Below are 9,805 nucleotides of genomic sequence, written 5' to 3'. Positions count from 1 at the left end.
TCCACTTATTGGAGTTCATGATTGGTTCCTGGATACCGCCATCCACAGCGCGAGATACAATACAATCGACTCCCACCTATGATTGATTGAACGCTTGAGATTCCTGCCTACTGGTGTACAAAATTAGATAAATGTTCCCCGCATCCGACTAGAGAAATTAAGGATTGGCCACAAGCACCTCCTGCCAGAGACTGGTCAAAAGTAAAAGTCTCCCGCCTACTACAACCCAGGATTGGTCAAAGCAAGCATTTCCCGTCTGTTAGAGATTCGCTGGCTGTAGAGACTCCCGCCTACTGGAACTTGGGATTTGCTAGTGCAAACTACTTCCACTTACAACAACTGGCGAAGCACAAGAACCGCCCTCCTATTTGAGCCTGGGATTGGCTGGAGCAAGAGGGAAGCACTCATCTTGATTCCCGCCTACTACAACCCACGATTGGTCCCGTACAAACAGACCCCGCCTATCAAGGCTTAGGACTGGCTATCGTAGGCAGTTCTTGCATGCTCAAATTTAAGGTTGACTGGCCTAAGAGTTTTCTGTTTACAGTTACCTGTGATTTGTCCAAGAACAGTAACTACCGCCTACCGCAGTTCTGGATTAGCCAGTGTACTGTAGCCTAAGAGGACCGATGATTGGTCGAGCTCAGGATTGGCTAGGTGCAATATTGCGCATATCCTCATCCGTCCGAGATTGGCCAAACTCAGGCTGCTCCCGCCTATCACAGCCTGTAGTTGGCCAATATTTCTATTTCCGCTCGGATTGGCGAAACTCAAACTTTCTGACTTCTCGATTGGCTATACATTCGCTGTCCCCCCTACCAAGGGTCCCGCCAAACCACGAGAGGTCTTCATTGGATCGAAAGGTACGTCACCTAGGATTGGTTGAGCGCAAACGACCCACCTACTCACATCTAACTACTGGATCCCGGGATTGGCTGATCCCGGATCGCTGGACCAATCCGGTGTTCCTTTTTTATCGCGTTCCCTCACTGGGGGCGGAGTCTTCTGCCTATCCGGATTCAGGCGTCAGCTCTGCGGCCCGTAAGTCGCTCGGTCATCTCAGGGACTTTGTCCCTGAGCGGCCATCTCGACTCACCTCACTAGCTCCGCCTAGGGGCGCCCCCAGTGGCCGCCTCGAATCACCTCCCTTCTCGACTGCGGGAGCAAGTCGGAAGTAGCCGGTGTTGGAAACAAGCCTCTGTAACCTTGCTCACAGAGTCGACTCGCCCCGATTTTTCTTCTTTTACTTAAAAGAAATGAATGAGAGAAAATGAAAAGGCCCACAGCACCGAAACTTCCTTCAATGCGATGGGGACTGGGCTCGAACCAGAGCCGCGCACTTGGTAAAGAAGCGCACCTGGCTTCCCGGCTCAGCCTGCACCTAGAGGGTTGGCTTGAGAACCCCGCCCTCTCGGACCCGGCTCTGTGTTTTGTTACTGTGCGATGCAGGACATTTGTCAAAATTCGAGAGCGAGTAGTTCGAGGGGAGGAGAGTGAGACATTTTGGTTTGTTCGCCCCGCCTGCTGCGGGAGCCCCGGCACCAGGAAGCTGCAGCCCGACCCCGGGTCTGCACGCACAGGCTCCTGCTGACACCCCCGTTTTCTGCTCTCACAGCCACCAGCCACTCTGACAGCCCTACTGGCTGCTGGGTGGCTTTCCTAGAGTCCTCGCTGAAATGTGATCCCCAGTGGGGCGGCTGTCTGTCCTCTCAGCCTGTGTGCAAGTGCCCACAGTGGCCCCGCGTCCTGTGCTCCAGGGGGCACCTGGCGGACAAGGCAGAGCACTCGCGCGCTGGACCTCGCGCCAGAGGCTTGTCCTTTCCGCAGACTCCCCTCATTCGAGTCTAGGGGATAAACCCTCAGACTGGAGTGACTGGATCCACCACCTTCTCAGCACTTTTTCTTTTCTTTTATAATTTACTTTTTTTTTTTAATCAGCACTGCTTAAATTGGCTTATGGTGGTGCCAGGAATTAAACGTGGGAGCTCAGAACCTCAGACTGGGGTCTATCTGCTCCTGGACACCTTTCTTCCCTCCTCCCCTCTTTCTCTCTCTTTTTTTAAGGACTTTTTTTTATTTTTTATTTGTTAGGACAGAGAAATTGAGAGGTAATGGGAATAGATTGATGTGAGTGTGTATGTGTGTGTGAGAGAGAGCGAACTGCAGATCTGCTTCACCCTTGTGAAGCTTCTCTTCTGCAGGTGGAGACCAGGAGCTTGAACCTGGTCCCTTGCGCATGCTAACACATGCACTTCACCAAGTGGCCACTGCCCAGACCCCTCCTGGACACTTTCAACCTTGAACCGTCTGAGCTGCCCCCCGGGCCCATGGGAAATCCAGTCGCACCTCACAGTAGCACCTACACAGTCCAGGTGTCCTTTGACCTGACCCGCTGGGTTTGTGTAATTCATTCTGTGGCGTTAGTACAAAAACTGCCCAGTGATCCATTTCTCAGAGCATGCCCCTCTTCCCTGTTATATTTGCCTGCACTTACCACTGGGTTCAGTTCTGGTCAAGAACCCACACTGTTGTCCCTTATTAATTTTTTTGTCACCTCTGTTTATTAGTCTGGGTCACTACCAGCTTGGATTTTTTAAAAAATTTTTTATTTATTCCCTTTTTTTGCCCTTGTTTTATTGTTGTGGTTATTATTATTGTTCTTCTTGATGTTGTCGCTGTTGGATAGGACAGAGAGAAATGGAGACAGGAGGAAAGAGGGGGGGAGAGAAAGATAGAGATACCTGCAGACCTGCTTCACCACTTGTGAAGCGACCCCCCTACAGGTGGGGAGCTGGGGCCTCGAACTGGGATCCTTATGCTGGTCCTTGTGCTTTGCGCCATGTGTGCTTAACTCACTGTGCTACCGCTCGACTCCCAACTTGGATTTTTCTAGGGCAAGGAAGTGGCTTGTATGTCTGTATACCAACTCTGGGCACCATGTGAGTATCCAGCAAGCTCCAGTTACATGCTGTTGACAGATGACTTGTGTCAGAGCAGTTCTGCCAACTGCAAAGACTCTCAGGTTGGCAGTGCTTCAGAAATGTTGTGCCTTTTGTGTGAGCTTCATATAAAGTGAAGAAGTTAGCTTTAGAGTCAGCCACTAAGTCTGACCTTGATAGAATGCTACCTTCATAATCAAACAGAATGAAAGAAAACTACCAGAGAACACCAATATCCAAAACCTTGTTTAATGATCCAGTGATCTAGGAGACTAGAAAGGAGCCTCTTGGGTTTACCAGTCAGCAAACCACAGGACCCAGCATGCCTTGCATGTTCCCTCCAGTGAATGCAGGGAGAAGTTCCTTCAAGAATGAATCATGGGGTCCTTGCCCTTGATTCAGGAAAATGGGCATGAGTCTCTCCATGAACATGCTCTCCTCGTCTGCCATCTATTCTGTTTATTACCAAGGAAACCCATTTTGCTACTAGAATAACTGCTTTTGCTGGTAGTTGGCAGGGATGGTTGGTGTCAGAATTGAATTCAGAGGGGCTGGGTGGTGGCACACCTGGTTAAGCGCACACATTACATTGCACAAGGACCCAGGTTCAAGCCCCCAGTCCCCACCTGCAGGGGGAAGACTTCATGAGTGGTGAAGCAGGGCTGCAGTTGTCTCTGTCTCCTCTATCACCCCATCCCTCTCAGTTTCTGATGTCTCTATCCAATAAATAAAGAATATATATATATATATATATATATATATATATATATATATATATATATATTTATATTTGAATTCAGGACACCCTGTGCTGAGAATACACCATCATCAGGGTCCACAACTTCGGGGGGGTGTTAAGGGTTGTTCCACAGGGTCAAGACACAGGTACATTTGAAAGCGTCAAGCAGCAGAGTAGTCTGAGCTTAGGATATCTGTCTTGAGACTTGACTTGGTGCTTTAGTTCTTGCCTTTCTGTGGTTGGTTAACAAGAGTCCTCAGAAGGCTGCCAGGAGGTTTGTAGTGACAGTCAGCAAAAATGGTCTTACGGTTACTGAGTGCTGAATCAGGCTGTCTCAGTGAGTGCTGAATCAGGCTGTCTCAGTGATTCACTTAGAACCTCACCATGGCCCTTAAGATAACCTCACCATGGCCCTTAAGAGAACAGATGGAGTCTGTCTGGTTGAAAATAGATCCTACCCCATCAGTATACCCATTACTTCAGGCTATCTTCATTTTTGTGACAGCATTTTTTTTGGTCTTAATCATTAACATTCCTTTCTGGTTGTTCAGACTTCATATTTCTGGCCCATGAGCCCACCTATCCTTGCTGCCTCTTTATCCACAAGAGCCCTTGCTAATTAATGATGATCTCTCTATACTTAGTTTCCTCATTCCAGACACTGTGCCATGTCTGCTTCTCAGCGGACTGAGCCTCTTCAGATTGTAGGTATTTTTTGTTTGTTTGTTTTTAAGAGCTATTAGGGAGTTCCAACTGAGTCAGAGGGAGAAAGAGACAAACTTAGGGCATCACTACAGTACACACAGTGTTGGGGATCAAACTGGCATAAAAGTCCAGTGCTCTGTCAATTGAGCTATTTCCCCAGTCATTAGATTGTGTTTTCTTGCCATGTCATTTTTTTTCTTCATAGTGGAACGTGATGTCCTGGGTGAGAGGAACTGCTGTAAATTGGTCTTCAGCAACACAGTGCAGGGTATGGGTGAGAGGTCATGTTTATAGCCCTATAAGTAGGTCTCACTCAGCCTCTTAGTCTGTGTATGGGCTGTGAACCTCAAAATTACTCTTTTTTTTAAATTCTTCCCTCCCCCTGATATAACAAGATGGTCAGAAGGTGCTGGGATATTTCTCAAGTCAGTTAAGATTCCAATACCCTGTAGGTTAAGCTCTGCCTAGGCAGCAAAGTGCTTCATATTCCCTCCCTCTGTCAGAACATGAGGGAATTTTTTCTCACATTTCCTGTGAGGACCTGGGCAAGCTGAACCTAAGTCTCAAAATATGAAGACCTTATTTGACTTGGTCCCTGGAATCTTTTAACTCTATGGCTTGCTCCAGAGCTTTGTTCCTCAGCTGACAATGTAGGACATGGTTCGCAGGTAGCTCAGCACCTGAATGCCTCGGTGACTGCTACCCACGCTCCCTTAGTTCCTCTGCCTGTTGTCTCTACAGCCTGAGAGCAGCCACAGATCCAAGAAGAGTTGTTCTTGTAGAACTGGAAACCAGAAATGTTATTCTTGATTCACTTTTTTTTTTTTTGCTTTTTCCTTCCTTTTGCTGCCCTTGTTGTGTAGTTATTATTGATGTTGTTATTGGATAGAACAGAGAGAAATGGAGAGAGGAGGGGAAGACAGAGAGGGGGAGAGAAAGAGAGACACCTGCAAACCTGCTTCACCGCTTGTGAAGTGACTCCCCTGCAGGTGGGGGGCCTGGGGCTCGAACCGGGATCCTTATGGTCCTTGCACTTTGCGCTATATGCGCTTAACCCACTGCGCTACCGCCCGACTCCCTGATTCACTCTTTAAAAAAATTTTTTTTATTTATTTATTCCCTTTTGTTGCCCTTGTTGTTTTATTGTTGTAGTTATTATCATTGTTATTGGTGTCATCCTTCTTGGATAGGACAGAGAGAAAGGAGAGAGGAGGGGGAAGACAGAAAGGGTAAGAGAGACAGACACCTGCAGACCTGCTTCACCACCTGTGAAGTGACTCCCCTGCAGGTAGGGAGCCGGGGGGTTGGAACCGGAATCCTTTCACCAGTCCTTGCGCTTTGTGCCATGTGTGCTTAACCTGCTGCACTACCGCCTGACTCCCCTTGATTCACTCTTGATTCTTCTGGTTGCATAGGTTGAGCAAGATCCTGAATGTTTGTCTGGCCCCCAGGGATGTCACCTTCCAGCACTGTCTTAGTAGCCCTGAAATCAGCCTTGGCTCATGGCTGCCACCTCAGCCTGGCTGCTCATTGCAGTGATGCTTCTAATCACCAGCCTTCATCCTATGCACTGACTTCTGCTACCACCTGCTGTAGCCAAAAGTAAGTGTTTAGGTATCTTAGTGGCAGTGACTTTTCTTTTTTGTTGTTGTTGTTTTCAATATTTTCTTTTTCTTTTTTTTTTTATTGGGGAATTAATGTTTTACATTCAACAGTAAGTACAATAGTTTGTACATGCATAACATTCCCCAGTTTCCCATATAACAATACAACCCCCACTGAATCAGAGGACAAGGTCCTCTGAATCCTTCTTGGACCTGTAATCTCCCCACCCAGCCACCCCAGAGTCTTTTACTTTGGTGCGATAGGCAGTGACTTTTCTATCATGTGTAGCCATATCTGATCCTAACCTAACGTATAGTAATTGGGCTTGTCTGGGAAGGGTTATTACGTCATGATTATTTAGGTATAGCAAAATAGGCAAAGGGGCAAAGATTGGCTAGTCATGATGGCAGGAGCCATGAGTCTTTAAGATAAGTTACCAACACTTGGCTACATGTGTTCAGGCCCCGGGGGATGCAGCAGTGGCAGGTCCCAGGAAGAAGGAGAGCATGCAGGAACCTCAGGAACAGAGCAACTTCCCGAAGACACCCCCTTAAATAACTTCCATCACACCCACAATCTTTTGTTCAATATGGTAAAAAAAAAAAAAAAAAAAAACACTCATGATGAAATTACTGAAGTGTTAATAGTTCAGTGTGTCCTAAAAGAAAATTAACACAGTCTAGTACTATAACTAGTAACACTGCTACATCAATACTTAGAGCTATTGTTCTTTTCAGTTATTAAATCAGGCACATTAGAAAAGCCACAATCAGTGATTTTAATGATCTTATACCTTAATTTACAAATTGGAGATAGTGGTATATTTCCTCTACTTTAATGAGTTGACAAAAGTACCTTTACCAACCACACACATTACAATTTTGAAGATGACTATATTTGTGAATACACATTCTTAATTTTAATATGAGGTAATAAACTGTTACACCAATTCTTCAACTATCTGACCTTCTGAATCATCTGTAAGATGTGATAAGTAAATAATCTTTATTTGATATTATACATAAATCACACTATAAAATGCCTTTCAAGTAAAAGGCAACATTTTAGAGACATGGAATTTTAATTCAGTTGGCATATTTGAGACCAAAGGGATAAAGTGGATACTGCCAGTTTATCTTCAGCCCTTCTTGTCTTTACCAGGCTAAAGAACACAACTTGAAACAAAGGTGAATCTTTCTTTGTTCTGAGACAGTGAAGGGATTTCTACAGTATTTTATTATATCAACAGTTATATAAATCTAAACAGACAGTCTCCTGTAAGTTTTGAGATGGCATTCAGCATCTTTGAAAATTTGAGTACAAGTCCAATTATATTTTTAGAAAGAGAAGGGTGATTGCAGTTGCTAGAGTTATCAAAATCCAGTATGTTGATCATATTCGTTTAACCACAAGCCAATCTGATTTAAATAAGGATCACCAGACAAAAGCGTTCTATTTGCCATCCATGATCTGAATTCTGGTGTATGAGATCAGTGTAAATATGTACACTTAAAAAAGTCCCAAGACATTTCTATTCTGTAATAAATAAGGCAGTGCCAACTATTACTCATTAGTAGCTTTTTTGAGATTAGCTATCAACTCTGCTCTTCCTGACTTCTTGATGCCAGCAAAGATCATTTTTTTTTGTTCCAGGGATTTACTTCTTGAGATTCTCCAAATAGTCTATCAGTGTCTCCTCTCCCTAAGTGATATCTTTATTCTTGTTGGCATCTGTGTAAGAGAATCCAGCAGCCTGACCTGTCTTTCATCCAGAGAGACCATGGAGATTTGGTCCAGTCTTGTGTTTGCCTCCCTTTTCCACAGTATGGTACTGGGCACATTTCTGGACAAAAATCTTCTTGCCCTTCTCAACATCACCCAGTTTTAAATTGTTCATCAGCTGGACACCTGTTCTTTAGGTCCAAGGGCATGCTGTTCCATGCCTATATACAATAATAAATTTTTTAAAAGATAGCATCTTCATCTGGGAGGGCACAATTCTAAATTAATTTATATTCATAAAACCTTCCTGAAACTGGTAGTTGGACGGTAGGTGGCGCAAAGTGCAAGGACCGTCGTGAGGATCCTGGTTCGAGCCCCCAGCTCCCTGCCTGCAGGGGAGTCACTTCACAGGCAGTGAAGCAGGTCTGCAGGTGTCTATCTTTCTCTTCCCCTCCTCTCTCCATTTCTCTCCGTCCTATCCAACAACGATGACAATAATAACTACAACAATAAAACAACAAGGGCAACAAAAGGGAAAATTAAAAAAAAACAACAAAAAAACCTTACCAGAAACTAATATGTGTTCTTTTGAGAGATTTCTGTTTGAGCAGTCACTTTTATGAACTTTGAGTTTTGTTCTCCAACTGGAATCAACACAGCCCAGATTTAAGGCTTTATCTCTGTCTTAAATGCATATTCATTTAAAAACACTAATTTGTTGACCCTCTCTAAAACAAAGGAATAAAAAATGTTTGTCTTCTAGGAGTCTGCATTTTAAATAAACATCCCAGGGACTTCAGAACTTTTTGATGTCTCTTTCTGTTATAAGCTTGAATAGACCACAAACTTTTCTGAAATGGAGTTTTTCTTCAGTTTCTGGGTTCACCTTTAATCACCTTCTGTTGAAATGAAGCCATGATCAATAGGGATCATTAAAACACTATTCTCATTTAATTATTAATATGGTCTTTTGTAAACAGTGAGAATTCTTTCAAAATTACAACTTCACAGTCAGCCAAGTTCAATTTTATCAAAATCCCAGAGAAATGTTGTCTGTAGAAGAGTTCCTCAGAATACTCATTGTTTGAATGATGCTGATTCTTACTCTTGAAATATATCAGACTAGCAGAGAATTACCTATTTGAGTGTGTTGTTTCTTCTCCTTTTTCTTCTTCTTTGCCTCCAGGGTTGTTGCTGGGGCTTGATGCCAACACTATGAATTCACTGCTCCTGGTGGCCTTTTCTTTTCTTTTCTTTTCTTTTCTTTTCTTTTCTTTTCTTTTCTTTTCCTTTCTTTCCTTTTTCTTTTTTCTCTTTCATTGGATAGGACAGAGAGCAATTGAGTGGAGAGGGGAAGGTAGAGGGGGAGAAAAAGATAGACACCTGCAGACCTGCTTCACTGTGAAGTGTTCCTCCTGCAGGCGGGGAAAATGGGCTCAAATTGGGATCCTTGCACTTCATATTATGTGTGCTTAACCAAGTGCACCACTGCTCAGCCCCAGTTTTTTCTTTTTCTTTTTTTTTTTTAATATTTATTCCCTTTTGTTGCCCTTGTTGCTTTATTATTTTAGTTATTATTGTTGTTATTGATGTCATTGTTGTTGGATAGGACAGAGAGAAATGGAGAGAGGGGGGAGAGAAAGATAGACACCTGCAGACCTGCTTCACCACCTGTGAAGTGACTCCCCTGCAGGTGGGGAGTCTGGGGCTCAAACTGGGATCCTTAGACCCATCCTTGCACTTTGTGCCACGTGTGCTTAACCCGCTGTGCTACCGCCCGACTGCCCTTGAATTTTTTTCTAAACTACCCTATTATATATACTACCAGCCTTCCTTTCAACATTGTTATAAAAAATAAAAATGGGACTTTGTATAACCTGTCTTCCATCCGTAGTTCCATTGTTATGTTATGTTCGTGAGTCTATATTTTCAGCATTATATCTGAACAGCTCCCTAGAGTGTTCTCCATTTTGAGCAGCATAACTGAATGGTACCCCAAAATACTATCAGTCTCACTTAAAACATTGTTACAAGAAATGATTGGCCATTTATTACTGTAACCTGAAAGGTGTTTCTCGCCTTAGCACAGAGTACC

The 9,805-nt window shown here is 44.1% G+C and overlaps 1 pseudogene; it reads right to left on the bottom strand.

Annotated features, from left to right (window-relative positions):
* Positions 1–6,933: 6,933 nt before the first annotated feature.
* LOC132540208 (cytochrome c, somatic-like) lies at positions 6,934–8,064 on the bottom strand (annotated as a pseudogene).
* Positions 8,065–9,805: the final 1,741 nt, after the last annotated feature.

This window comes from Erinaceus europaeus, chromosome 9 (genome assembly GCF_950295315.1).
Source record: "Erinaceus europaeus chromosome 9, mEriEur2.1, whole genome shotgun sequence".
Taxonomy (NCBI): domain Eukaryota; kingdom Metazoa; phylum Chordata; class Mammalia; order Eulipotyphla; family Erinaceidae; genus Erinaceus; species Erinaceus europaeus.
The sequence above is the reverse complement of the archived record's forward strand: the minus strand, read 5'-3'. Positions and strand labels throughout refer to the sequence as shown.